Here is a 16170-nt window from a genome sequence, read left to right on the forward strand (position 1 = left end):
ACTTGGGTTCTAATTAGTCAGGACGAATTCATATGCACAATTCATATGCACCGGATATAATAATTTCAGTTATTAATTTATTAATAACATATTAGAACCCAAATAATATTAATAAATATATGAATACTGTTAGGGAATCCCCAACTTTGAAAAGTCAAGGAACATATAGGGAAATTTTTGTTTTCTTTATGAGGTTGGTGTGTGGAACACTCAACCTCAGTAAATTCTTACCCTTAGTTTTTATTTCCTCTCCCTCCCGATGATTTTGAATCGCGTGTGATTTTTCGACAGCGTGAGAGAAAAAGGGGAAACCAGAGAAACAGAAACGTTCGGATTTTTCGTTGAAGCTCTTTGAAGGATTGTTTTTCAGAGAGAGAGATAAGGCTTCATGCTTCAAGTTTATACGACCGATACAGTGAGAAATCACTTCCTTTTCCGTCGAGACGTTGTTGCAAAAACAGAGCTCTCTACTTGCCGTCGTTGTGCTGCTCCGATGTTGCGTGATTCCTCTCGTTGGGCGTCTCTATCCTCAGTGTAGAGTGAGAGAGACCAGAGAAGGAAGAAGGGCGTTGTATCCTCAGTGTAGAGGGAGAGAGCGAAGGAGAGGAAGAAGGAACGCCTCCGTAGAGGCGTTGACTGGTTTGTTTTATTACTGACCGTGCTGTTTGTTTCGTGTGTTTTCTGACCGGTGCTATTTGGGCGTCGGCGAGTCTCAGGTCTTCATACAGGTTACATTGTTCTTTCTTTTACAGATCTGTATTTATTTTTCTGTAGTGGTAGATTAATGTATGGATTGTATGGAAGAAGGAAATTGTAAACATTGAACTATATTCCCTATAAAGAATTATCATCAACAGCTGTGGATGTAGCCCGATTTGGGTGAACCACGTTAAATCTGTGTATTTAATTTTGGTCCCTAGATATAATTTGATTTGTATAATCCTATCAAATTGGTGTTAGAGCTAGGTTATACAGAAAGTCAAATTTGAGTGGGAGCAATGGCTGCAGATGAAGGGAAGTTAAAAATTGAAAAGTTCAATGGGGCGGATTTTAGTTTCTGGAAAATGCAAAAAGAGGATTATCTGTATCAGAAAAATTTATACCTACCGCTTGATGGAGTCAAGCCAGACAGTATGAAGGATGAAGAGTGGAACCTCCTTGATAGGAAAGCCCTTGGATTCATCCGACTGTCATTATCCCGCAATGTTGCATTTAACATAGCAAAAGAGAAGACCACAACAGGTCTCATAAAGGCTCTCGCAAATATGTACGAGAAGCCGTCAGCCTCAAATAAGGTGCATTTAATGAGGCGATTGTTCAATTTGTGGATGACAGAAGGAGCATCAGTAACTCAACATATAAACGAACTCAATATCATTACATCCCAATTGAGTTCAGTCGAAATTGAATTCGACGATGAAGTACAAGCATTGATACTTTTGTCTTCCCTGCCAGAGAACTGGAATGCCACTATTACAGTAGTGAGCAGCTCGTCAGGAAGCAACAAGTTAAAATTCAATGATGTACTTGATCTAGTTCTCAGTGAAGAGATCAAAAGAAAATTGTCGGGTGAAGGAACAATTTCTTCAGCCTTATCTACAGAGGCAAGAGGAAGAACTAGAGAAAATAGACCAGGAAGGTCAACTCATCGAGGCACTTCTCAGAATAGAAGGTCTCAATCAAGAAACCCAAACAGACCTCAGAATAGAAGGTCTCAATCCAGAAACCCAAATAGATCTCAAAACTCAAATGTCAAGTGTTGGAACTACGGGAAAAACTGGCACTACAAAAGTCAATGTAATAGTGCATCGAAGGATCAGGAGGCGAAGGTAGAAGCAAATGTTGCTTCCTCCTCAGGGAATGATACTGCATTGATATGCTCTCTGGAGAGCAAGGAGGAGTCTTGGGTATTAGACTCTGGAGCATCGTTCCATGCTACCTCACTGAAAGAGCTCTTAGAGAAATATGTGTCCAAGAACCTTGGTAAGGTATATCTCGGTGATGATCAACCGTGCGATATAGTAGGCAAAGGTGTAGTGAAGATCCAGTTGAATGGGTCTGTATGGGAGCTGAAAAATGTCAGGCGCATTCCTGACCTGAGAAAGAACTTAATCTCAGTAGGGCAGCTAGCCAGTGAAGGCTACACCACGACCTTCCATGGTGATGATTGGAAGATTGCGAAGGGTGCATTGGTGGTTGCACGAGGAAAGAAGAGTGGTACTCTCTACATGATAGCACAAGCATGTTGTACCATTGCTGCTGCAACAAGCAACCAAGGTTCCAACTGTCAAAGTCCTAGGCAAGAGTACTTCCCAGGAGGTCACCCATCCTAGAATTACTCTTGCCCAAGCTCACTTAACTTCGGAGTTCTGAGTCAGATACCTAGCCAATACAACCCGAAAAGACTAGTCGTTTAAGGTGCGGAAAGCCAAGTATCTAACTCAGACCACAAACTCTAACAAGAGTGGACGGAACCACTCTGACACCCACCCCGCCCATTCTGGAGCCGCTTCTCACGGGATACGAACGCGGGCCGTGGCGTGCCTAGCTCTGATACCATGTCAAAGTCCTAGGCAAGAGTACTTACCAGGAGGTCACCCATCCTAGAATTACTCTCGCCTAGGCTCGCTTAACTACGAAGTTCTGAGTCAGATACTTGGCCAATACAACCCGAAAAGACTAGTCGTTTAAGGTGCGGAAAGCCAAGTATCTAACTCAGACCACAAACTCTAACAAGAGTGGACGGAACCACTCTGACACCAACCTATGGCACCAGAGACTGGGCCACATGAGTGAGAAAGGAATGAAGATTATGCATTCCATGGGGAAACTATCAGAGCTACAGTCAGTAGAAATTGATATGTGCGAGGATTGCATACTTGGAAAACAGAAGAGAGTTAGCTTTCAGACACATGGCAGAGCTCCGAAGAAGGAAAGGCTAGAGCTCGTCCATTCTGATGTCTGGGGGTCAACAACTGTTTCATCCATTGGTGGAAAATACTACTTCGTGACATTCATCGATGATCATTCACGGAAGGTATGGGTTTACTTCCTAAGTCACAAGTCTAAAGTATTTGATACCTTCAGAAGATGGAAAGCCATGGTTGAAAATGAAACAGGACTTAAGATCAAAAAGCTGAAAAATGATAATGGTGGTGAATATGAAGACACCAGATTCAAGAAGTTCTGTTATGATAATGGGATCCGCATGGAGAGAACCGTGCCAGGTACGCCTCAGCACAATGGTGTAGCTGAGCGTATGAACAGAACTTTGACTGAGAGAGCCAAAAGTATGCGTATGCAATCAGGCCTACCAAAGCACTTCTGGGCAAAAGCAGTCAACATAGCAGCTTATTTGATCAACCGAGGTCCATCGGTTCCACTGGAATACAGAATACCAAAAGAAGCATGGAGCGGAAAAGAAGTAAGACTCTAACACCTTAAAGTTTTCGGTTGTATAGCGTATGTGCATATCAGTGATCAAGGCAGGAATAAGCTTGATCCCAAATCCAAGAAATGTACCTTCCTCGGTTATGGCGAGGATGAATTTGGATATTGCTTATGGGATGATGAAACAAAAGGTGATCCGCAGCAGGGATGTGATTTTCAGTGAAAGGGTGATGTACAAGGACAGTCACACTGCAGATGACAGTAACTCACTAGAGAGAGAGCCAATATATGCAGATGTGGATGATGTCCCAGATGACTCTGTATCAAGCCCTCAGACAGAGGAATCTGTTGAACAGAGTAGTGCACACTAGTCCGACATATCACAGTCCCCCGTCCCAACTTTGATATTGAGAAGATCTTCTCGACCTCATGTGCCTAACAGGAGATACATCAATTATCTACTGTTGACTGATGCAGGAGAACCTGAATGCTATGAAGAGGCATGTCAGATGGAAGATGCTAGCAAGTGGGAGCTTGCTATGAAAGATGAGATGAATTCTCTAATCTCAACCAGACATGGGAACTAGTTGAGTTACCCATAGGGAAAAAGGCACTCCATAACAAATGGGTATATCAGGTGAAAGAGGAGCATGATAGCTCTAAGAGATACAAAGCCCGATTGGTTGTCAAAGGATTCCAATAGAAGGAAGGAATCAATTACACTGACATCTTTTCTCCTGTTGTGAAGCTCACCACTATCAGAACAGTGTTGAGCATTGTTGCCATCGAAGATCTCTATCTAGAGCAGTTAGATGTGAAAACTGCATTTCTTCACGGAGACATGGATGAGGAGTTATATATGCATCAACCAGAAGGTTTCTCGAAAAAGAAGAAAGAGAATATGGTGTGCAAACTCCAAAAGACCCTGTATGGTTTGAAACAGGCTCCAAGACAGTGGCACATGAAGTTTGACAGTTTCATTCATAAGGAAGGTTTCCAGAAGTGCAATGCCGATCACTGTTGCTACTTCAAAAGGTACACATCCAGTTATATCATTTTGCTACTTTATGTCGATGATATGTTAGTAGTTGGGTCAGATACGGATGAGATCAGAAACTTGAAGTGGCAATTGTCAAAAGAATTTGACATGAAGGATTTGGGTCCAACTAAAAAGATTATCGGAATACAAATCACAAGAGATAAGCAAAGTGGAGTATTGAAGTTATCTCAAGCAGAGTACATTACTCGTGTTTTGCAGAGATTCAAAATGAGCAATGCCAAGCCAGTTGGCACACCCTTGGACAAACACTTATGTCTATCCAAGGATCAGTCTCCTCACACGGAAGAAGAGAGAGAGTTCATGGATAAGGTTCCATATGCCTCAGCCATTGGTAGTTTGATGTATGCAATGGTCTGTACGAGACCAGATATTGGTCATGTAGTGGGAGCCGTTAGCAGATTTATGTCAAACCCAGGTGAGACCCACTAGAAGGCAGTAAAGTGGATCTTGAGATATTTGTGTGGCACCATAGATAAGTGTTTGCACTTTGGCAAAGGTGAATTGCAAGTGCAAGGGTACACAGATGCAGATTTTGCAGAAGAAGTTGATCATCGGAGAAGCACCACTGGTAATGTCTTTACCGTGGGCACAACAACTGTCAGTTGGATGTCGCAGATATAGAAGATTGTTGCATTATCCACCACTGAAGCTGAATATATAGCTATAACAGAAGCCAGTAAAGAGATGATATGGCTTCAAGGATTGTTAACCGAGCTTGGTTTCGAGCAAAGGATGAATGCCTTACACAGTGACAGTCAAAGTGTGATACATCTGGCAAAGAATTCTACATTTCATTCTAGAACCAAGAACATTGGTCTTCGTTATCATTTCATCAGATTTTTGTTAGAGGATGAGGTGCTAACGTTGAAGAAGATCCAAGGTAACAGGAATCCTGCGGACATGCTAACAAAGCCGGTGACTATTGATAAACTGAAGCTATGTTCAGCTTCAGTTAGTCTGCAAGAATGAAGAGACCTAGATAAAGTTGTTGCATTGATATGTGTGAAGACAGATTGATATCAGTCTTCAAGTGGGAGATTGTTAGGGAATCCCCAAGTTTGAAAAGTCAAGGGACATATAGGGATTTCTTTGTTTTCTTTATGAGGTTGGCGTGTGGAACACTCAACCTCATTAAATTCTTACCCTTAGTTTTTATTTCCTCTCCCTCCCGATGATTTTGAATTGTCGTGTGATTTTTCAACAGCGTGAGAGAAAAAGGGGAAACCAGAGAAACATAAATGTTCGGATTTTTCGTTGAAGCTCTTTGAAGGATTGTTTTTCAGAGAGAGAGAGAAAGCTTCATGCTTCGAGTTTGTACGACCAATACAGTGAGAAATCACTTCCTTTTCCGTCGAGACGTTGTTGCAAAAACAGAGCTCTCTGCTTGTCGTCGTTGTGCTGCTCCGATGCTGCGTGATTCCTCTCGTTGGGCGTCTCTATCCTCAGTGTAGAGTGAGAGAGACCAGAGAAGGAAGAAGGGTGTTGTATCCTTAGTGTAGAGGGAGAGAGCAAAGGAGAGGAAGAAGGAACACCTCCGCAAAGGCGTTGACTGGTTTGTTTTATTACTGATCGTGCAGTTTGTTTCATGTGTTTTTTTACCGGTGCTATTTGGGCGTCGGCGAGTCTCAGGTCTTCATACAGGTTACATTGTTCTTTCTTTTACAGATCTGTATTTATTTATCTGCAGTGGTAGATTAATGTATGGATTGTATGGAAGAAGGAAATTGTAAACATTGAACTATATTCCCTATAAAGAATTATCATCAGCAGCTGTGAACGTAGCCCGATTTGGTTGAACCACGTTAAATCTGTGTATTTAATTCTGGTCCCTAGATATAATTTGATTTGTATAATCCTATCAAATACTTAAAGATATAAGTATTTGATCAGTTTTAAACATTTTATCTAGGACTATTCTTGAAAACAAAAAGGGTATTCAGTTTTTTATGCTACTTATTAGATATTGTACATTATTATTGGAATTACTTTTTTGAAATTTTTTTATATCTGTGCACTCCTCTTGATGAATTTGAATTGAGCCTCCTCCTTTTGTTCATCCTATCTTTAACTCTCCGCTGCATAGGATGGCTTTCTACCCTCATCTACCTCTGCAAAAGATTAGGCCAAGCCACAATACTTTGATCTAGATTTGCCCATTGCTGTCAAGTTTTCTTACATAGAAATATAAGAAAACACTTGTGCTCTTGTCAAATAATACAAGCCTAACTACAAAATTTAATACTCAACTCTGAGTTTTAAATGAATTGAGTAAAGGAAACAAATAAATTAGCTTATAAAAGCTTTAATAACTGCTAAAGCCAGCACTTTGTACTCTTCATCTCAATCCTCAATCTGTTAGAGCCAATTTGCACCACCTCTGTAGATCTCAAAATTGTTTTTCGTATGTCATTCTTTTTTCTTTAGTGAATTGATTATACTTGGGGTAGCTTGCCTAACGAAGACATCAAACCTCATTTCCAAGATGTTTTCCAAATTAAGAATCACATGACAAAAAAATTTGAGCACTTAGAGCCCACGATTTGATCTGGAGCTACCTCTCCCTCCAGAAAACCCACCACCCCTCCCACTGGAAAACCTTCCGCCACCACTATTTCCTCTTCTATCAAAAGAGCCACCACTATTTCTTCTTCTATCAAATGAGCCACCCCGATCACCACTAAATCTACTTTCTTGCCCATTTCCGCCTCTAAATTGATCTCCAAATCTTCCCCTTGATTGATCTTTCTCTTGTAGAGGAGGCAACTCTTTCAATAGTTCAATTGGGACATCATCCACATTGCCTTGACCTGCAAGTAAGAACATCCATAATAAATCCGTGATTATGGTAAAAAATGGCTAATTCTTTACTAGTTTACTTTTAACAATCTAAAAATTATGAATAGGGATATAAATATTGCCCATATGAGACATTCTCAAGCAAGCCTCTGGATTCAAAAGTCTTCTACTCCAAAAAAATAAGATTGGAAAACAAAATCTTTGAACAGTGGTTGAAATGGCATTGGTCAACAAGTTCTCAACACGGTAGGAAATATCCAAAGTAGGATATATCAATCACAAGTAGCTACCTATAAGGCAAATCAAATACAACACTAAATTAATCGAAAAAATATTAGGGTTTAGACTTAACTTCTGAAATTTGGGGAAAATTGAAGTCTAGGGAAATCAAAGTAGAATAGAACAAATTGACTCTGAAATGTAAAAAAAAAAAACCAAAATGGGGGAAATTGAACGAAATCGGGAGGTATTTGGGGGAAAAGAGAGTAACGACAGGGAGAAGGGAGTGGGAGGCCGAGAGGGATGAGAGAGAGGAAGAAGTGAGCGGGAGGCCGAGTGCGAGGGAGAGAGAGGGAGGCCGAGAGGATGTTCGCAACGAGAGGGAGAAGGGAAAGGGAGGGTGAGAGGGAGAACGGAGAACGGAGATGGAGGTTGAGAGGGAGAGGAAAAAAATTTGGAGGCAGAAGAGACGAGTCAAGGAGGAGACCGAGAGAGGGAGGGTGTGGTAGAGAGACAGAAAAAAATGGACGAGGGTTCGAAACGTCGCGCCCGCTTCATCTGGATGATTTGCAATATATTGTTGAATCCGGATTCTTGAAATTAAACTGTGGAGATGATTTTTGGATTCATCTGATTCCTCAACATGAATCGGACGTTGGTGCTCGATTAACGACGTCAGGAGATGAACTTCAGTCGCATTATTTAGTTCATCTCCTGACGTCATTAGTGGTGCACCAATGCTCGATTCATGTTGATGAATCATATGAATCCGAAGATAACACCCATGGTTTAATTTTGGGATTTTGGGTTATGTAGTATATTGCGAATCAACCGGATCAAGATAGCGAGATGCATCCTCGCAGGAGGCCGGATTTTTTTTTCTTTCTCCTGCTCACTTCTCTCTCTCGGCCTCCCTCTCTATTTGTTCCGGCAGGTATGTCGGCGTCGACATCGTATAAAAAAAAATTGTTGTTGACAGTCTCTGTGCACGACTATCGGCGGCTCTTGAGTCACCGTAAAGCGTCGGATCCGCAACGCCGACGCCAGCGACCATTTCGACAGGTTTGCCGGCATTGACGACTTTAAGGAACGTTGACGAACCTTAGTTTCTGAGCGTAGCTAGAGGTTGAAGATGACCTCCTGGGCGTAGAAACTGGTTAATTAAAACTATAAGGTATTTTTGTAAATATGGGTGAGTTGGTTCGGCTGAGTCGTGTGCGACTCGCCGTTCCAACTCGGCAATCGTGTCTCAGGTTGGGGCGACTCAGTGAAAAAAAAAGGCACGGATTGACTCGACCGAGTTTAGTTGGCTCGCTGTTCTAGGACCAAGCCGACTCGGTTCTCAAATTTGATTTTGCTCTAGCGGTATTCGAACCCCAGCGATGGCAAAATCTTCGACGTCAATGACCATTAGGCCACTGCCCGTCACCTGTTATGCATATTGAAATTTAATATTTATTTCCTGTTATAGTTTTGGCATTTTTTTGGCAAATATCTAAATGCATGAAATTAAAGTTATGTAATAGTTTTATGCATTTTTTGGAATATATTTAGATGCTTTTAATTAAATTTATGCATAATATTATAGTTTTTAATTATGCATATATTATGAGAATATTTTTTGCATAATAATAACATGTTAGTGCTAGTTACGATTATGCTATACATGTTATTCTTATGTTAATTTTGCATTTATACGATTTAATGTCTAGTGATCCATATAATTTTTATTAATTAGAGAGTAGCCACAACATCTTTAATTTAATAAAAAATATATATTATGATTAGGATCACATAAAAAATATTAGAAATTAATTGTAACTAATTTTACTTGATATAATAAATTTTATCCCACAAGAATTTTTATTATATTTGAGTTTATTAGTTAGGATAAAATATCAAGTTATTCATAATTTACCCACAGGACTTATGAATTCATAAATAATTTGATAGTTTTATCATAAATAAAAATTATATATTAATTTTAATTAATTATACTTAATATAATAAATTTTATCCCACATGAATTTTTATTATGTTTGAGTTTATTAATTAAGATAAAATATCAAATTATTCATAATTTACCCACATGAATAATGAATTCGTAAATAATTTGATAGTTTTATCATAAAGTTTTATCATAAAGAATAATTGAATCTGTTTGAATAAAAATTTTAGCCCACAAACATTTTTTATGACAATGGATTCAATTTTTAAGCATGATTTACATTGGTAAAGCATGATACTTTATTTAGGCCTCAATTTTAACATAAACATGTAATTTATAATTTTATGCGGTTGTACAACCTGCACATTTCTTTGATATCCGTTGTGATATCCCTGATCTTAAGGGAGATAACTATAAGGTCTGGAAAGAGAGAATACTTCTTCATTTAGGGTGGATGGACATAGACTATGTTATTAAGAAAGACAAACCACCAGTAATTACTGATACCAGCACTGCAGCTGAAATTACAATTTATGAATGATGGGAGCGATTTAATCGCCTCAGTGTAATGTTCATTAAGACTAAAATTATTGGTGGTATTCATGGTTCTGTTGAGTAGTATAAAAATGTCAAAGGCTTGCTAAAAGCCATTGATGCACAATTTGTCACTTCAGATAAGGCATTAGCAAGTACCCTAATCATGAAGTTCTCATTCCCTAAAGCACACCGGTATGAGAGGTGTGCGTGAGCACATCATGTAAATGAGGGATATTACGGCTGAATTAAAAAATCTCGAGGTTGAAATGTCAGAATCTTTCGTGGTGCATTACATCTTGAATTCCTTTCCGCGCCAATATGGACCCTTCAAAATCTCATACAACACACATAAAGATAAATGGTCAGTTAATGAACTTTTGACCATGCGTGTTCAAGAGGAAGGGAGACTAGTGATGGAACAAGGAGAAAGTGTCATGTTGGCAACACATGGAAAGGGCAAGTATCGAGCCAAACAGAAAGGGAAGAGCAAAATCCCCCCCCCCCCCCCCCCCCCCCCCCCCCTGCTGGTGTTAAGAAAGTTTCCAGTGTTTCTTTTGTAAAAAGAAGGGGCATATGAAGAAGGAATGCACCAAGTTTCAGAAATGGTTTGCTGACAAAGGTACACCAACCTCATTTGTTTGCTATGAATCTAATATGGTTAATGTCAAAAATAACACTTGGTAGATTGATTCTGGATCAACAATCCACATCTTGAATTCCTTGTAGGGTTTGCAAAACCTAAGGAAGCCAGTGGAAAATGAGTATCATATTTTCTCGTGAGACAAGATGAGCTCACATGTGGAAGCTATAGGAACTTGCTATTTAAATTTATGTAGTGGCTTTGTTTTAAAATTAGAAAAGACCTTTTATGTTCCAAGTTTCTCCAGAAACTTGATTTCAATTTCAAGGCTTATACCTTATGAATATTCCTTTAATGTTTCAGACTCATCTTTCAGTTTATATTATAAGTCTGATTGTGTTGGGAATGGTACATAGTCTGATGTCCCTTATAGCATTAATTTATAAAACAGTGCCACTTATGATTCAATGCATGTTTACACTGGTAATAAAAAAAGGTGTTATTAATGAGGATTCCTCTACATTATGGCACCGGAGATTAGGTCATATTTCCATATAGAATTAAAAGATTAGTGAATGAAGGGTACTTAATACTCAGGATTTTACTGATTTTGAGACTTGTGTAGATTGCATTAAAGGAAAGCAGACTAACAAGCCAAAGAAGGGTATCAATAGGAGTTCAACCATATTAGAGATCATACATATTGATATATGTAGTCCAGAGATGGACTCACATGATCAGAAATACTCCATCTCTTTTATAGATGATTACTTGCGTTACATGTATCTCTACATGCTTTATAACAAGAATGAAGCATTAGATGCCTGTAAGATCTTTAAGGCTGAAGTAGAGACACAATGCGGTAAGCAAATTAAGATAGTGAGATTAGATAGAGGTGGAGAATACTATGGTAGATATATAAAGAATGGACAAGCACCTGGGCCATTTGCAAAGTTTCTTCAAGAACATGCGATTGTTGCCCAATATACCATGCCTAGTTCTTTGGACCAAAATGGTGTAGCAGAAAGAAGAAATCGAACATTATTAGGCTTGGTGCGGAGTATGCTTAGCGACTCCAATCTTCCTAGATGCTCGTGGCCTGAAGCGCTTAAGATGACAGTGTATATATATTAAATCGAGTTCCAACCAAGGTTGTTCCAAAAACGCCATTTGAATTATGGAAAGGTTGAAAACCGGGTTTGCGACATATGCGCATTTGGGGATGCCTGTCTGAAGTAAAAATTTATAATCCACAAGAGAAGAAGCTGGACCCAAGGACCATTGGTGGTTATTTCATTGGATATGCTAAAAGGTCCAAATGTTACAAATTTTATTGTCCATCTCACAACACTAGGATCGTGAAATCAAGAAATGCAAAATTTATTGAAAATGACTTGATCAGTGGGAGGAATCTAACTCGGAACATAGTTTTTGAGAAGTATCATTCAGAATCTTAACCTTCCACCTCAAGCGATAGATTGGTTATTGTTCACAGCACCACTCAAGTACAAGCTGGTGTTGAAAAACCAATCATTGAAGTTCCACAACATGCTGACGACATTCCAGTAGATCAGGTACTTCAAAAGTTGCCGCACACTTTTGAACAACTAGTTGAACCACACACTTCTCAAGAATATGATGGCACAACATTAAGAAGATCTACTAGATTAAAGAAATCATCAATTCCTGATGATTATGTTGTGTATCTACAAGAATCTAACTATAACATTAGAGTCGAATATGATCCCAAGTTCTTTTCACAAGCCATGAGTTGCAAATAATCAGAATTATGGTACAGTGCCATGAAGGAAGAGATGAATTCTATGAAGAGTAACGTAGTCTGGGATCTTGTTGAGTTGCCTAGTGGATTTAAAGTCATTGGATGTAAATGGGTCTTTAAGACAAAGAAAGACTCATTAGACAACATTGAGAGATACAAGGCAAAACTCGTTGCTAAGGGATTCACACATAAAGAAGGAATCGATTACACAAAAACTTTTTCTTTTGTATCTAAGAAAGATTCCTTACGCATTATTTTGGCATTAGTAGCCCATTTTGACTTAGAGTTGCAACAAATGGATGTGAAAATGGCGTTTCTCAATGGAGATCTAGAGGAGGAAGTTTACATGAAACAACCTGAAGGATTCCCCTCTAGTGATGGTGAGGAATTGGTTTGCAAGCTAAAAAAATCCATCTATGGATTAAAACAAGCATCCCACCAATGGTATTTGAAATTCCATAATGTAATTTCTTCATTCGGTTTTGTAGAAAACATTATGGATCAATGTATATACCAAAAGGTTAGTGGGAGTAAAATCTGTTTTCTTGTTTTATATGTGGATGATATTTTGCTAGCAACCAATGATAAGGGTTTTCTGCATGAGGTGAAACAATTTCTCTCTAAAAATTTTGATATGAAGGATATGGGTGATGCATCTTATGTCATTGGCATTATGATTCATAGAGACAGATTTCGAGGTATCTTAGGTCTAACCTGAATTAATAAAGTTTTAGAGAGATTTCGGATGAAGGATTGTTCACCAAGTGTTGCTCCCATTGTGAAGGGTGATAAGTTCCATTTGAACTAATGCCCGAAGAACGACCTTGAAAGGGAACAAATAAAGGACATTCCATATGCTTATGCTGTCGAAAGCCTAACGTATGTTCAAGTCTGCACAAGACATGACATTGCATTTGTTGTAGGAATGTTGGGACGATATCAGAGTAATCCAAGGTTAGATACTAGAGAGTTGCAAAAAAAGTAATGAGGTACCTTCAAGGAATCAAAGATTACATGTTGATGTATAGACGGATGGACAATTTAGAAGTAATTGGCTACTCAGATTTTGACTTTCCTAGGTGTATTGATTCACGTAAATCAACATCAGGATAGATTTTCTTGATGGCCAGTGGATCTATATCATGGAGGAGTGTCAAACAGACTTTGACTGCTACGTCCACTATGGAAGCCGAATTAGTTTCCTGTTTTGAGGCTACTTCACATGGTGTATGGCTTAAGAGTTTTATTTCTGGGCTTAGAATTATGAATTCTATCTCTAGGCCATTGAGAATATATTGCGACAATTCAACTGATGTTTTTATGGCCAAGAATAACAATAGTGGAAGTCGAAGTAAACACATCGACATAAAGTATTTGTCTATAAGAAAACATGTTAAAGAAAAGTAAGTGGTCATTGCGCACGTAAGCACTGAATTAATGATTTCAGATCCTTTGACTAAAGGCATGCCACCATTTAAATTCAAGGATCATGTTGTAAATATGGGATTTGGTTCCATTATTTAATTTTTCATTGTATGAACAATATTATGTAAGTGAAATTCTTAATTATTGTGATGTTTTTCTCGTATTTATGTGCACCTTAATTTTGAGAAAACTCATCTATGTTGGACCAAGAGTAAACATAGGGTTTATTCATAAATTATAAGAAATAAATATATAGTAATACATGGAAGATCATACTCGTCATCAGAGGACCTATCGCCATGATTCATGTATTTATTACTTAAATTCAGATTATCGATGGGATTAAGATTATATTGGAAGTTTGGACAAAGTGGGAGAATGTTAACTATTTTATCATGAGAAACAGTTTCTCATAAGGATGTTCTCAAACTGCTTTGCAGTTGCAACTCCCTCGGTAACATGATGTCATTAATACCTTGATGGAAGGTTGGCAATACAGTTTTGGTCCCCTATCTTGTCATTCAATCACCCTTCAGTTTATGCCATTGTCGAAAGTGTTCAGAGATTGGAAGTGTCAAACAGAGAGAACAAAGACTTACGGAATCTGAAGCGTATGGAGGGAAGTATGATCTTTGCTTCCGTTTACATCAATGCCTGCGGCATAGCGTCGTCTCCCCCCCCTGCCCCCCAAGGCTGCTCTGTCACAACGTCTTGAGGAAGATGCTGATTTAATTTTTCCCAAGTTAGCAAAAATTAAACCACTCGTTTTTCCTGAGTTTCGAATCGGACCCCCCTGAGATCAGTAGAGTTAATACAGGTCAACTCGGTTTAAAAAAATCTATATTATTATGGAAATATATGATTAATACTATGTAAAAAATCCATCCTGTGTTATTAGTAGAATATTTTTTTTTATTTTTTCATTATATTTATTTTGGTTTAATTAACCCATTTTCATATTTAATAAAACCAAAGCTTTCAAATTTAACGAAAAAATATTATTAATTAATAATACATAAAAATATATAGTGTGTTAAAGTTAGCATTTGATAAATTCTTTTTTTTAATCATTCCTTTTTATTTTAAAGTATATCATATGTTATTAATAAATTAATAACTTAATTTATTATATTCATTTCAATTATTTTTAATTTATAATTAATCGTGTGCACTATTAATTGGCTTACTTAATTATTGTATTAATGTACAATAAATCACAATCGTTAAATAATAAAATATCTAATTTAATTAATTAGTATATTAATATATTTTAATTATACATTAAATTACTTTTTCATGTAGTAATCATGTTTTTTTTACCTAATTTGGGGTTTAGGTATTATGTTTTATTTAAGTATATTATTAAAAGTTACTCATTCTCTTATTTTTTATATTTTCTCGTTTTGGGGCACTAACACTGAAAATTGTTTTCCAGTGTACATGAACTCATCCATACTAAGTTTAAAGTTGAAGTTCATATAGATTAATGAAATGAATTTGAAGCAGGAGATGAAGATGCAGTTCAAATTTTAAGTTTGTTGACTAATCTGGATCGTTCAAGGTGAATTAGAGAAAGCCCACATGACCAAGAGGGGTGGCATGATTGTAAATAAGGTGTCATCTTATAAGGATGACACAAGGGTATAATTAGTCAAGGTGAACATGTATGTCTTTTCTCGTGTAAAACTTGTAGTTCTAAGGGCATTGTAGGTATTATAAATTCTAAAAAACTATAAATAGAAACCCTAAGCTAGAGGTAGAGCATCATGCTTTCTCTTCTTCTCACAATTTGTGGAAGACTCTCTCCCTTAGCCTAAAGGTTTTCTGTCTTTTTTCCCTTCTCTGAGGGTGGGACTCGTACTCGTGCCAAATCCAGGTGGGGTTTCACTCACCTCATTTTTGCCCCATGGAGTGTAGGGTCAACCAATCCTTTCTTAAATCAGCTCAAAGCTTGCCCTCCCGTATTTTTCTAGGCTTGGAATGAAGCAATGTTTAATTTAATATTTTTCTATTCAAGGAGGATAAAAATAAATTTTTTATTAGTCAAAGGCAATAAGATATTATGAGACAAATAAACTAGAAAAATGCTAAGAGCACAAAGACGACACAGGTAAAATATTTTACCTTGATGTGTATGTTTATGTGGTAGATAGATAAAATTTTCAATTTTTTCGTGCCGAGGGAGATGTGAAAGGGTTGAGGCACCTTGTTCCTTCCTGGAATCCACTCCCACCAACAAAGAAGGCAAAGGGAGAATAGACCGAACAAAAGCCTTTATAGAATGCATCAGGATGAGCTTTTTCTTCTACAACCCTTAAAGCTAGAACACAAACAAAGCAAGAATTGTTGCTCAACTACTCGATTCTAGGGGAATGAAAAGAAGGTTGAGTTTTTCACTGAATTGAAACCTCAATATCTAAGTTGGGAAAGCTTTA

This window comes from Aristolochia californica, unplaced genomic scaffold, assembly GCF_029961685.1.
Source record: "Aristolochia californica isolate CCGP_79_NKW_82.1479 unplaced genomic scaffold, dmAriCali1.0.hap1 SCAF_14, whole genome shotgun sequence".
NCBI classification, from domain to species: Eukaryota; Viridiplantae; Streptophyta; class Magnoliopsida; order Piperales; family Aristolochiaceae; genus Aristolochia; species Aristolochia californica.